The sequence below is a fragment of the Nicotiana tabacum genome, chromosome 8, assembly GCF_000715075.1.
Source record: "Nicotiana tabacum cultivar K326 chromosome 8, ASM71507v2, whole genome shotgun sequence".
NCBI classification, from domain to species: Eukaryota; Viridiplantae; Streptophyta; class Magnoliopsida; order Solanales; family Solanaceae; genus Nicotiana; species Nicotiana tabacum.
This window is the reverse complement of record NC_134087.1, coordinates 178,943,224-178,957,631: the sequence shown is the minus strand read 5'-3', so window position 1 is coordinate 178,957,631 and position 14,408 is coordinate 178,943,224. Positions and strand designations below refer to the sequence as shown.

Sequence of the window (14,408 nt, the reverse complement as noted above, 5' to 3'; positions counted from 1 at the left end):
AATATATAAAAGCATGAGAAAAAAACGGACAGAAGGAGGGGAGACAAAAACAAAAAAGGAAATTCCTAAAGACCTAGGGGACAAAAGGCTGCGCCGTTTTTAGAGAAGAGACCCTCGTCTCCACCCCACCCTTCTGCTTCTTCTTCAACCAAACGACTACCCCTGTAACCTAGTGTCGTTGCTGACCTCCAAACGACCACACACAACACAACGACCCCTGAAATCATCTCCTTCCTTTAACCTAGTAGATGAAAAACACCTGAGTTTAAAGGAGCTGGGAACCGTTCTGTTTTCTTTCCTCAACAAAACCAGCGACCTCGACTCCAAAGCAGTGGCTGATCTAGAATTTTAATAATATGGGTGAGAAAAAAAGAAGTATTAAGTGGGATTTGATCCCTAATCCTCTAGGTAAATAACTCAACATTTAACCAAGTGCACCATTTAGCCTTTTTGGAGCATGGGTGTCAGCCGATAATACTAGACAAATTCTAAAAATATGTATATAAAATATCTAGTTTGACGGAAATACCATGGGTTCACGTGCCCCGTGTAAATGCCTACAAATCCGCCTCTGCTCCAAAGCACCATAGCAGCAGTCGTCGTCTTCAACCTAGCTCGCCGGAAAACGAGCAACTTTGTCGTTCTTTCACCATCAACAGGCGTCTTTCAAAACCAGATCAGTACAACCCCAAATCAGTCCCAAAGAAACTCAAAATCTAGCCAGGAGCTTAGTTTTTGTCATTCTGGTCTAGTTTGATAATTCCGGCGAGCTTCAAGGTTGTCCGTGGTCGTTGTTCATGGGTTCCGTTTCAGCTCCGTCCATGGTTTGTCGTGTCTGAGTTTAACGTTGCCTCACAACTAATGTATTGATCCATTTTGAGGTTTGGTTCCTTATTTTTCATACTCTGTTTTGCTTAATAGTGTACTTCCGTCAACTTTGTTGTTCTCTGTTATATGAAATGTTTGGATTAATGTTATATTGTTTTGATTTGAGGATGTGTTAGTATTTTGCTGTACTTCTGTATTGCAAATGTAAGATAAGCTCTTATCTTTTTTTGCAAGCTGTGTTATTTGGCTGGACATCGATTAGCATTCCATCATTTATTAATTGTGAAATAACCATGAGTGTGAAAGTAATTTGTTTTTTTCGAATCCTTGTTACTTCAAGATTACGTTAAGTTTAGAAATGTCAATAGCAATACATCTGATAATATTTGTCTTCAAATGTGAACGAGAAAAAATATTTCCTTGATCCAATTGGAATCATGCCTAAGATTATTAGTGGATTTCCTTAATTAGAACCTCGCAAGTCATATTGTTTCTTAGGAAATTAATTAACCTTTTTGGATGCTCGTTGTTGCTTTAGGCCCATTTAATATACCATCGTGATTGCGTACACGTTCGCGTGACATAATTTTGATTCTTAAAATAAAACCGGAGTATGCGTTCGCGCAACTTCGGCCAAACCTTTCTTAATAATAATAAAGCGTTATTAATTGTGGACACGTTCGCGTAACATGATTTTTGGCGCACCAAACAAATGGGTACACATACGCGTGACCCTTTTCAAGATAATTTCTTAATTAAAAGAGGCAAATGCACATAGGTTCTAAAATCAGTAATTAAACAATTTGATTAAGCCAAGTATGATCAAAGCAACCGTGCTAGAACTACGGAACTCGGGAATGCCTAACACCTTCTCCCTGGTTAACAAAATTTCTTACCCGGATTTTTGTGTTCGCAGACCGTAAATAGAGTCAAACTTCCTCGATTCGGAATTTTAAACTGGTGACTTTGGACACCATAAATTATTCCAAGTTGCGACTCTGATTTTAAATAAAATAATCATGTTTTGATTGTCACTTAAATTGGAAAAACTCCCTTATACTCCGGGGGGGGGGGTAGGAAAAAGGAGGTGTGTCAGCTCTGGCGACTCTATTGGGGATAAGGACCCAGAATCTCTGGTTCAGGGTTCAAGAATTCGAGCTTGTTTTGTGATTTTTACTTGGCTTTATTTATTGTTTATATTACTGTCTTTGTGGACCTAATATGCTAACTGCTACTTATTTACCGCTTTGATATTATTTGAATTGAATTAAATTGTCTTCTTACGCCTCCCATCTGAGTTTTCTAAAAAATGGTGCACACGTTCGCGTGGCCCGCTTTTTCTGTAGAAGTTATACCAAATAGAATGAGGCTGGGCCAGCAACAAGGTCGGGTAGACTTTAGTGCTCCTGGTACGTTGCCCCATCTTCCGCTTGAGCTGTCCGCTCGGGTAAGCCAGGTCTAGAACACAACCCCAAGTTTTAAACCTAGAAAAATACAGCCTCATGCCGAATCCCTAGTAGGAACGTTTGTTTGCATCATGTGCATTTGATTAAGGGGACTCAACACAGGGGTTGGGTCCGTCTAGGACAAGTGTACCCAAAATAACAGACCATCCTGATGCATCCTATGTGCTATGTGAACATTTACTTGTTTCGGCATGCATGCTGACTGGCTAGGAAAAATAAATCAAGAGAAAACCTAGAGTGATGTAGAAAAGCCCGTTTCTGAAAACCCCAGAATTTGAAAATGCCTTGAAACTCTACCAAAATTTTGAAAAAAAAGAGGAAAAAAACATGTATTTCAAAAAAAATGAAAGTGAGTCGATATCATATTTTTTCAATTACGTCAAAACTAATCGAACTACGCGGGTCTGATTCTCACCGGATGTGAGATACGTAGGCAAACCTCATCGGTTCCGAGCCCCAATTTTTAAAAAATCTAAAAATATTTTCCTTTACTTCTTTAGTTTGACTTTCTTTGAGACCCCAACTTTTAAAAAAATCCAAAAATATTTTCCTTTGCTTCCTCCTTTAGAAAAGTCTTTCTTTGAGACCACAATTTTTAAAAATCCAAAAATATTTTCCTTTGCTTCCTCCTTTAGAAAAATCTTTCTTTGAGACCATAATTTTCAAGAAAAAATTCAAAAATATTTTCCTTTACTTCTTTCTTTAGAAAGTCTTCTTTTAGACCCAAATTTCTAAAAAATACAAAAAATGTGTTCTTTTAATTTCTTCTCAAAATTAAAAAATATTTTTATTCTTCTTTAGAAAATTGAAAAGAAAATTCAAGATTAAAAAATATTTTCTTTTTTTAGAAGTATTTCTTTCATAAATTCAAATAAAAGTACAAAAATTCAAAAAAAATCTTTCTTCTTTAGAAGTCTTTTTTTCAAAAATTCTTTTAAAAAAAGACAACAAACGAATCGAAATCCAAAAATATTTTCTTTGTTCTTTATAAGTCTTTCTTCGAAAATTAAAAAAAATGAAAATCCGAAAAAAAAAAGTTAGTTTATTTACTTTATTCATGATCTTCCCGAACTACGCAAGATCTGATTCATATTCTCACATGATGCGTAGGCAACCCACATCAGGTTCGATCGAATGGTTAAAAACAAAAAAAAAAAAAGAAACAAAAAGAAAGAAAAACCAAAGGAAAGAAACAAAAAAAGGAGAAAAGAAGGTGAAAAAGAAAAGAGGAAGAATGATAATAACAAGGACCGACTGAGTCCATTCTAACATGTTTTTATTTTGAATTGTGAAGAAAGTTGAGGTGGTCGGTTTGTGGTAAGCTGGAAACACAAGATCCAAGGAAAAATAATAACTGACATCGAAGCTATTACAAGTGCTCAAAAGACTCAGGGTTAGAGGGTTCAACAAGAGTCTACTGTGGTTGAGGAAAATAGAATACTGAAACAGCAAATGACCAAAATGTGTCAAGCATGGGCCAATGGCCAAGGACAGCCTTGTCATGAGTCACAATTTACTACCCAGCAAGAGCAGTACCACTCTCCTGAGTAGCACTCGTACTTGTTTGATCTTCTTGCAAACATTGAGAAGCCTGCCCGAAAGATGGCACATGAAGAAATGACTCATAGAGTGAAAAGCTTAGAACAACAGTTGAAAAATATGCAAGGTTTGGCAAGTCAGAAGAGTATTGCCTTCAAGGATCTATGTATGTTCCCCGATGTCCACTTGCCGCCTGGTTTCAAGACTCCCAAATTTGAAAAGTATGATGGACATGGAGACCCCATAGCCCACCTGAAAAGGTATTGCAATCAGCTAAGAGGTACAGGAAGAAATGAAGAATTGCTAATAGTTTATATTGGGGAAAGCCTTACGGGAGTACCATCCGAATGGTTTATGGATCAAGACACATCTCGCTGGTACGTCTGGAATGACATGGAACATGCCTTTGTCAAATAGTTCCAATATAACATCAACATCACCCCAGACCGCAATTCCTTTTCAAACCTGAAGAAGAAACCAACTGAAAGTTTCAGGAAATATGCCATTAAATGGAGAGAACAAGCAGCTAGAATTAAGCCACTCATAGATGACCACAAGCTAATCACTGTCTTTCTTCAGGCTCAAGAGCCAGATTATTTTCAAAACATAATATTTGTTGTGGATAAATCTTTCTCGGAAGCAATCAAAATGGGGGAAATGGTTGAGAACGGTCATAAGACAGGTAGAATTATAAGTCAAGCAGTTCTCAAAGCCGTAACTCACGTTGTCCAGATTGAATCCAATAATTTTGGTCACACGAATGAGAAGGTTAAAGAAATCATGATGACATCAGGATCGAGAAAAGGTCCCATGAGAACGTCTCGAAGGTATGAGCAGCCTCCTCAGGTTTTCCATGACTCCCCTAAGCAGTATTATCCACCTCAGAACCCTCAATACTCTGTTGCTGCACCTCAGTATGTTGCCCGACCACCAAGACACCCCAGAAGGCGAACACCAGCACCGCAAAATCTCCACCAGCCTCCACAAAATTTTCAAATGCTCTATAACCCACATCCAAGCCAAGGGTATAGAAGGGAACAAAGGTTGTAAGATAATTTTACACCAATAGGAGAGTCCTATGCAAGCTTGTTTGAGAAATTAAAGTAGTATGACATAATTGCACTTATTCCTCCAAATCATGTGGACCCCCGTGCAAGAGGCTTTGACCCTTCTAAAAGGTGTGAATACCATTCCAATGCTCAGGGGCACAATGTTGAAAGTTGTTGGGATTTGAAAAGGGAAATAGAAAGGATGATCCAGGAAAACCGGATTGTGATCCAAGACAGTGACACCCAGAGTATCGCGCAGAGTACTTAACCTGCACATGATGATGCACACTTTGTAGGGGTGATACGTGGTGACATGGAATATGAGAATCCTCTCGGGAATTTGTCGACTAAAATTGGAGAAGGCCATGGTGATTCTGATGAGTAAATTTGTGGCTAAATGTCAAGCTTAACAATTGAAAAGTCATTCTCTCCTTACTAGGAAGGAATCTTGGTAGCTTGTTTTGATGTTTTTTCTATTATCTGGGTTATTCAAGGGTTGTGATCCAGATTTTATTTGTTTTATTGAGTCAAACCTTTCTATCCTTTTATTCTGTTTGTTTGAGTCATGTCTGTCTGTTTTGTTGCTATTTTCATTATTCGGGTTATTTTAGGTTTGTAACTCGGATTTTAGGTTGTTTGTCTTGTTGTCAAACTCTTTCATCCTTTACTCAGTGAAATACAATTTGTCCTTTTGTGCATTCTATTCTTAGTTCTTTTCTCGCTAGTTCTAATGACGTGACATGCATAGGGAAATTTTGGACAGATCTTAGAAAAAGATTTAATCTGGAATTGGAAAACTGAGAAAAAAAACAATTTTGGGGATGAATAAAGAGTTGAAATACTTTGGAATTAAGGTTGAGTAAAATTCACCTTCAAATCATTGTGAAGATCGGGCTTGAGGATGTTTAATCAATTGAAGTTTATTGAAAAGTTTGACACTAAGGGATGGAAAGTGTCTTGTGACCACGACACACCAAGAAGACAGACATGTTCATCATTGTCGTGATTGCGAAAGGTTATTATGTTTGGCATTCTTGAGGCTGGGAGATCCTTTTTATGCTATCCAAACACTTTATATCCTTCGCTACCCTTTTTGAGCCTGTGTTATTTTCTTTGACTACCCTCTTTTGAAATCAAGTTTAGAGTCAAGAGTCAAAAATAAAAAAAAAAGAAAAAAAAAGTCCATGTCCTAAGAGTACAAACTGGGACAGCTCTTGGAAAGTTCAAGTGAAAAAACAGGAAGAAAAGAACTGTCGAAGGTCCATGCCCTCAGAAGATAGAAACTGGGGCAAACAAAAAGAAAAAAAAAGAAAAAAAGAAGGAAAAAGAAAGGAAAAATAAAAAAAGAAAAGAAAGGAAAAAGACAGAGGAACAGAAAGAAAAATAGTTAGGTCAGATGTTTTGAACTACGTTTGACCTAGTTTCTTAAAAAAGGATACGTAGGCAGCCTCACGGTTCGGTCCAACCAAATAAGAATTAAAAAAAATCCAAAAAATCCCTAATAGTTGAAACTGAGGCAAAGATTTTATTTCATTTCTGAAAGAGTCGATTCCAAGAATTGTAAGTCTACAACCCCCTTAACTTTGAGTCTATTTGAGCCTTCATGATGTCCTTTCTTTCCAACCCTATCCAAAATCCTTCCAAATAAAGACCTCCTGATATGCCTTCAAGAATGCCAAGAGAAGCATGCAATGAGAAACGGTTGTCACACGATATAGAACACTGTCAAGTTGCTCACAAAAGAAAATCCAAAAAAAAAGAGGAAAGAAAAAAGAAAAATGAGAGAGTCTTACTAGTGAAAACCTTCACGGGCACTGTAAGGCGACAGTAAGCTGAGAAAATAAATGAGAGAGACTTATAGGTAAAAATCTCTCGGGGCACCACTAGTCAAAAGTGAGTTGAAGCTGATGCAAAGGATTGGCACGAACAAGCCCGACTTCAAAGGTCATAAGAATGGCAAAAGGGAAGATTGGATTAGTTTGATGGATCAGGCTGTTGAGTCCAAAAATGCATGTCATGACCACTAAGGCTAGGTATTGAAAAAAAAAGAAAAAAAAGAAGAAACAAAGAAGAAAGGAAAAAAAAACTCTTCCTTCTGTCCTTCCGACAGGGGCATTTCTTGTTAATACTTGTTTCTTTGCATCATTGTGGTTTTAACTCCGAGTCAGTCCTTGTAAAAACAAGCAAGAAAAGATTTCAAAATCTGCTACCAGTTTTTCAGTTGCACAAAGTAAATTTGGCCAGCACACTCAGTTGTTACAATCAATATACCTTGAGGATTCATGCAAAGGCTCCCCCCAAAAGACTCTTGTCAACCTACTTGGCGCAAGCAAAGATAACTGGTGATTCTCTCTGACAAACAAATTACTCAAAAGCAGGAAGTTGTTCAAGATATCAGAAAAGGTCACCTAAGCAAAGATCTCCAGTTGGGATAAGGCTGATTGAGCAGCAAATACAAATGGTACTGGGTGTGAAACAATCAGAGTTGTTGCAGAACAAAAGTCTTTTGAGACCGACTCAAGCTGATTGAGTAGAAGCCAAGATGCGCAAGACTCAAGGCCACAAACCGACCACCATTTTCAAAACTGACAAATTTTTCTTTGTGTGAAACAGGAACAAAGCAGTGCAAGGAAAGTGGTTCAAAAAAAACAAAAAAGAGAAGGAAAAGAAAAGAAGAGAAGAGCCGACAAAGGAAAGTTTCTCAACTTTTTGTTATTGTGCATAAAATCTTGCCATTGATCTTCACATATTTTCCTCCTAGGATAAAAAGTCATAGTCTGATGAATTTTCTCCTAGGATCGAAATCTTAGTCTGATGAATTTTTCTCCTAAGATAGAGAACCTAGTCTGATGAATTTTCTCCTAGGATAGAAATCTTAGTCTGATGAATCTTTCTCCTAAGATAATAACAAAAAAACTAGTCTGATAAACTTTCTCCTAAGATCAAAATCTTAGTCTGATGAATTTTCTCCTAATATAGAAGACCTAATCTGACGAACTTTCTCCTAGGATAGAAATCTCAGTCTGATGAATTTTTCTCCTAAGATAGAAGACCTAGTCTGATGAACTTTCTCCTAGGATCAAAATCTTAGTCTGATGAATCTTTCTCCTAAGATAGAAAACCTAGTCCGATGAATTTTCTCCTAGGATAATAAAAAAACAAATTAAAAAGGGAAGTTTGAATTTGAAAAAAAGGTCAATTTTTAGTTTTCTTAAGTTATCAATGTTTGGTTTTCTTGAAATCAGGGGCCCCGCCTGGAGAATAGGGACAGTCTTTACTTTAGTCAAGCTTAGTTTATAGTGTTCCGCAAGCTCAATCACTTTTAGGAGACGCACATCCTAGTCGAGTCATTAATTTTACTCTCATCATTGCATCCTCCATCAGCAGCGTAGGTGATTTATAGTTTCGCTAACAACTCACAAATCTTCCTAGTGCAAACTGGGGCAGAAAAAATTCTTTTGTTTTGTCTGTTTTGTTGTAGTATCAGGCACCCACCTGGAGAACAAGGGAAGACAGTTCAAGTTTCAAGGGAAGATATTGCAAGTTTCAAGGGGAAGCAGTTCCGGGGGAACACAGAAAGTTTCAGCAATCAGGCGCCCACCTAGAGAACAAGAGAAAACGATTCAAGTTTTGAAGGAAAACAGTTCAAGTTTTGGCAATCAGGCACCTACCTGGAAAACAAGGGAATGCAATTCAAGTCAGCAATAAAAGAAGCTCGTGGCAAGAATGCGAGTCAACAGTCCGTGATGATCAATGGAAGTTAGTCACAATCCAGAATAAAAAAAAGAAAGGCAAGAAGTGAATCCAAATGCAGAAGTTAATGAAAGATGTGAGCTGCTCAAGACATGACTGAAGTCACAATCATGGTATGTCCAGTCTTGATCCGAAAAGATGAAGAAGAATGAACTAGCACCTGCAACTAGCAAGCGTCAAGGTTCAAATTTTAAGTCTGCATGAAAAACCATTCAAGACTCAAGATCAAGCTTCGAAAAACTTATAGATAGAAATCTTGTAACTCATAGTTGACAAGCTTAGTTAGTCTTTTTCATTTTTTGATTTAGATGTAATAGTAGGACCACAGATCGGATCCTCAACGGAACCTCACTCGACTCTCGAACTCGGCATTCCATCACTCTTCTTGAACTACACACGACCTGATTCCCTTATAACCCAGGATATGTAGGCTGTCCAAAACCAGGACTCGGTTGCGCCTTTTTTCTTCCTCTTTTGAATAACGATACTGTCAAAAATTAGTCACATGGCTCACTTTATCTTTGTCCGAAAACTCTTCGTGTTTCCGAACAAAGAGCGGCAGCTGTGAGCACCTAATTTTTGACTATATTTGAATTTGCATCACGTTATAGCATGTAAATATTTTTAAAGTTTAATCTTAATATTTTAGTTTTATTTCACATTTTTATAGGTTTATTTTAGATAAATTGAAAACAACAAAAAATAGTCACAATTTTACATATTAATTGTGTTCTTATTCTCAAAAGAAAAAAAAAGATCCAAAAATATATTTTTAAAGGGTGTACTCTATCCATTTCAAGTTGGATGTTAATAAATGAATTTTGGATAGTTAGCATTTTTTATCTTTCCATATTTATCAAGTAGGAGTAATATTTTATTTTATTAACTAAAAATAAAGAAAGAAAAGAAAATCAACCAAAAACACACACAAAAAAGGGAAAAACGTGAAAAAAGCAAAAGAAAAAATCAAAGAAGAAAGAAAAGAAGGTGGAAAGAGAATTAGATCCCCTTCCGTGGCCCCCATATATTGTGTTCTTAATTTCTTATTCTATAATGGTTCCACCTCCTAAATTGATTTTCCTCCATATCCTCTCAAAATCACGTGTAGTCTTTTCATCCATAATAGAATTGATTCCTTTTGGTCACAATTTTAATTTTTAGCATTCTCTTTTTAAGGAGGACCAAACACTAGCTTTCTCGCCAAGATATAACAATATATAAAAGCACAAGCATAGTAGCAATGAGAAATAAATAGACCGAAGGAGGGGAGACAAAAATAGAAAAGGAAATTCCTAAAGACCTAGGGACAAAAGGCTGCGCCGTTTTCAGAGAAGAGACCCCCGTCTCCTTCACCCCACAACGACTACCATTATAACCTAGTGTCGTTGCTAACCTCCAAACGACCACACACAACAAAAACGACCACTAAAATCATCTCCTTCCTTCAACCTAGCAGATGAAAAACGCCTGAGTTTAAAGGAGCTGGGATCCGTTCTGTTTTCTTTCCTCAACAAAACCAGCGACCTCGACTCCAAAGCACCATAGCAGCAGTCATCGTCTTCAACCTAGCTCGCCAGAAAATGAGCAACTCTGCCGTTCTTTCACCACCAACAGGCGTCTTTCAAAACCAGATCAGTACAACCCCAAAATTAATCCCAAAGAAACTCAAAATCTAGCCAGGAGTTTAGTTTTTGTCATTCTGGTCTAGTTCGATAATTCCGGCGAGCTTCAAGGTTGTCCGTGGTCGTTGTTCATGGGTTCCGTTTCAGCTCTGTCCATGGTTTGTCGTGTCTGAGTTTAAAGTTGCCGCACAACTAATGTATTGATCCATTTTGAGGTTTGGTTCCTCATGTTTCATACTCTGTTTTGCTTAATAGTGTACTTCCATCAACTTTGTTGTTCTCTGTTATATGAAATGTTTGGATTAATGTTATATTGTTTTGATTTGAGGATGTGTTAGTTTTTTGTTGTACTTCTGTATTTCAAACGTAAGATAAGATCTTATCTTTTTTTGCAAGCTGTATTATTTGGCTGGACATAGATTAGCATTCCTTCATTTATTAATTGTGAAATAATCATGAATGTGAAAGTAATTTGTTTTTTTCAAATCCTTGTTGCTTCCAGATGATGTTAAGTTTATAAATGTTAATAGCAATACATCTGATAATATTTGTCTTCTAATGTGAAGGAGAAAAAATATTTCCTTGATCCAATTGGAATCACGGGTAAGATTATTAGTGGATTTCCTTAATTAGAACCTCTGCCAGTCATATTGTTTCTTAGGAAATTAATTAACCTTTTTGGATGCTCGTTGTTGCTTTAGGCCCGTTTAATATACCATCGTGATTGCGTACACGTTTGCGTGACATAATTTTGCTTCTTAAAATAAAACCGGAGTATGCGTTCGCGCAACTTCGGCCAAACCTTTCTTAATAATAATAAAGCGTTATTAATTGTGGACACGTTCGCGTAACATGATTTTTGGCGCACCAAACAAATGGGTACACATACGCGTGACCCTTTTCAAGATAATTTCTTAATTAAAAGAGGCAAATGCACATAGGTTCTAAAATCAGTAATTAAACAATTTGATTAAGCCAAGTATGATCAAAGCGACCGTACTAGAACCAAGAAACTCGGGAATGCCTAACACCTTCTCCCGGGTTAACAGAATTCCTTATCCAGATTTCTGTGTTCGCAGACCATAAATAGAGTCAAACTTCCTCGATTCAGGATTTAAAACTGGTGACTTGGGACACCATAAATTATCTCAAGTGGCGACTCTGATTTTAAATAAAATAATCTCATTTCGATTGTTACTTAAATTGGAAAAACTCTCTTATACTCCTTCCGCGGGTAGGAAAAAGGAGGTGTGACAATAACATGTACTTTTGGGGTGAGACTAGGGTGCTCAAAATGATAAGGAAGTTATGTTATGAGTTATTTTCGTTGTATGATAGCTGTGTGTTATATTTTGAAGTCAAGCGAATTGTGGAACAAAAGTTGGCAAAGATCATCACAAGTTACATTCATAGATATGCTGAAAATTAGGTCAAATATAGCTGAGCATTTCTCCTAATGTACTTGGAATTACGGGATGATCCACATATAAAATTGCCTACCTATAAGTCTAGTTTCTAATGCATTAAATCGTTTGTCGATACGACATTGGAGTAGAGGGATATGTGCAGTTTCGCGAGACTGCATAGACTGTATAGATGACAAGTAGGTGTGTCACTGAAGCTTTTTGAGCAATATATTTCGTGTGTTATATGAGGAATTTTTGGTACATATTATATACCAAATTGAAGGCCATGTAATTTAGTTTCTAACTCTCTTAACCATTTGTTCATACAGCATCCGGATAAAAAGATATGAGCATCAGAATAAGGGCCAATGCTAGGGTGCCAAGCTAGCACCTCTTTGTCTTTTTAAACGTTGATATATATAGGGTTTTAAATTGTCTTTCTCTTCATTTTTCATAGAACATGACCATATAACCCCTAAAAACTTACCCTTAAGCTCTCTACAAGGTTTTCAAAGAAGATTAACATCCCGGGTACGAAATCAAGAAGCGAAAATATTAGAACGATCCCTACGACGTAAGTATCGCTATATCGCCTGTCTTTTTATATGTAGTTTGAGTTTTGGAAGGTAGTTCATAGTTAATAAATGCCTAATTTCTGTATTTATTATTTTAAATGTCAAGTAAGGTTGATAAATTTGTTTCCTAATAGCTAGAACTCATGGGACGGTGATCGGAAACCGTGAGTTCAATTTATTTAACTTTTAGTAGACTGTTTCGTAGTCCACTCGTGTTGGCCTCTTGTGCTTATGTTTTATGGAGTTTTGAAGGATAAAAGGTGTGGAGAAAAACCACATAATGACAGAATGGTGGGCTGGTCATTCGTTGTTACATTTTTTAAGTTGTTTGACACTACTTTGGTTGTCGTTTTATGTATGAAGTGATTAGGGGGTTTGGACTGTTTTGTGGTATATTTTGATGGAGATAAGGTTGAAAAATGATGCATACATGTTATTATTGTTGTTTTCTTGTGTTTTTGGTATATAGTATTGGAGGAGGGCCTTGTTATAGGGGAGATGTTGCCCAAAGTTACATAAACGAGCTACTAGTTTAAGTTGTTGACTTAGCCTTTACTCAGCACTGATTTTGAATCTCCTTATGATGTGGTAGATTGAGTTGAGTTGTTTGAAGAATTGCTTGAAAGGTATTAAGGACTCAATAGAGTTAAGGTATGTTAAGTATAAACCTTTCCTTCATTTTGGCATAATCTTGTAACTACATACTTTTGATAATGAGGCAAAAATAGATGTTCGTATTACTGAATTTATGTACATTATCCTAGTCTCATAAGCTACCGTATTCTCTCTTATCGGGACTTTATATTCAGTATAGTTCTGGATTCTTTTAGCTAAGAGAGCAGGGAGTATTTATATATACAGTATTACAGTATTTTCACCACCATCGAGCTATAATCGATGGGCAGGCCCCTATTGGGCAACTTCTGATCAGATGGTAAGTTATATACCGAGCCTATTGTGGCCGAGCGCTTATGAGCGAGCCCAAAATGGCCAAGATACAGAGCCTAGTATGGTTGAGCGCCTATGAGCGAGCCTACTACGGCAGAGCAGTTACACACATCGAGCCTTATAGGGCCGGACATCTATTTTACTTACTATATTGAGAGAGTTGAGTCAGTATCAGTAGGTAAGCATATCTTTATATTATCTTTGACTGCCAGTTACGTTTAGTTATTATATTATCAGTTCAATAACAACTTCCAATTATTGTATTTTCTTACATACTCTGTACATTATTTCGTATTGGCATCCCTTTTGTCGGGGATGCTATATTTCATGCATGCAGGTCCTGATTAATAGTTGGATATACCCTCCCAGCAGACAGAGTCAAACATCAGCTTGGTTGGTAAGCTCCACTTCCTCAGAGTTACTAGGTCAAGCAAGACCTTAGAGTCCATTTTATATATACAGGTTTGATGGGTAGGTCGAGGCCCTGTCCTGACCATGATACAGTTTAATTATGTCTAGTGGCTTGTAGACGAGTCCGGTATATTTTGTATAATAGTAGATGTTCATGGTGGCTTTGTCAGCGTGCACAATTATATATATCAGCTTTTGGGTATGTTTACCCCACAATGAGAGAGACGTTATTTTTCAGAAGATTCATAATATGGCCTCATCGGCCTAAGTTGAGGGTTACCCTTCAAGATTTTATAGTTACAGAGTGGTACGCTCGAACAAGTATGGCACCGGGTGTCGGTCATGCCTCTTCAGGTTTGGGGCGTGACCTTTTCTGAGTGATCGGGCCAAAAATCACTCTAGGAATGGGGACTCAAACAAACATACCGAACAAGAGGAACCTCAGCACGTCATCAACATGATTATTGGTGGAGTCGACGTACCCTAGGGACCAATGATAAAGCGCACCAAGGTGTCTCTCACAACGGAAAAATGAAGCCGAGATTATATCCCGAAGGGGACCATTTTGTTCAACGATGAGGATGTTGAGGGCATCGTGCAACCACATAATGACACACTAGTAATATCATTACTTGTAAATAAATCTCGAGTTAAACGTGTGTTTATTGATCCAGGTATCTCTGCCAACATCATCAGATCGAGGCTCGTAGAGTCGTTGGGTCTACAAGACCAAATAGTGCATGCAATCCAGATTTTAAACGGATCCAACATGGCATGTGAAACTACTAAAGGGGAGATAAACCTACGAGTG

The 14,408-nt window shown here is 37.3% G+C and overlaps 1 long non-coding RNA gene across 1 annotated transcript; it reads left to right on the top strand.

The window, feature by feature from the left end:
- Positions 1–9,831: 9,831 nt before the first annotated feature.
- LOC142162878 (uncharacterized) lies at positions 9,832–14,198 on the top strand. Its single transcript, XR_012694367.1, has 3 exons — positions 9,832–10,472; positions 12,831–12,889; positions 13,524–14,198. It is a non-coding gene; the product is annotated as an uncharacterized LOC142162878 (long non-coding RNA).
- The last annotated feature ends 210 nt before the right edge of the window (positions 14,199–14,408 follow it).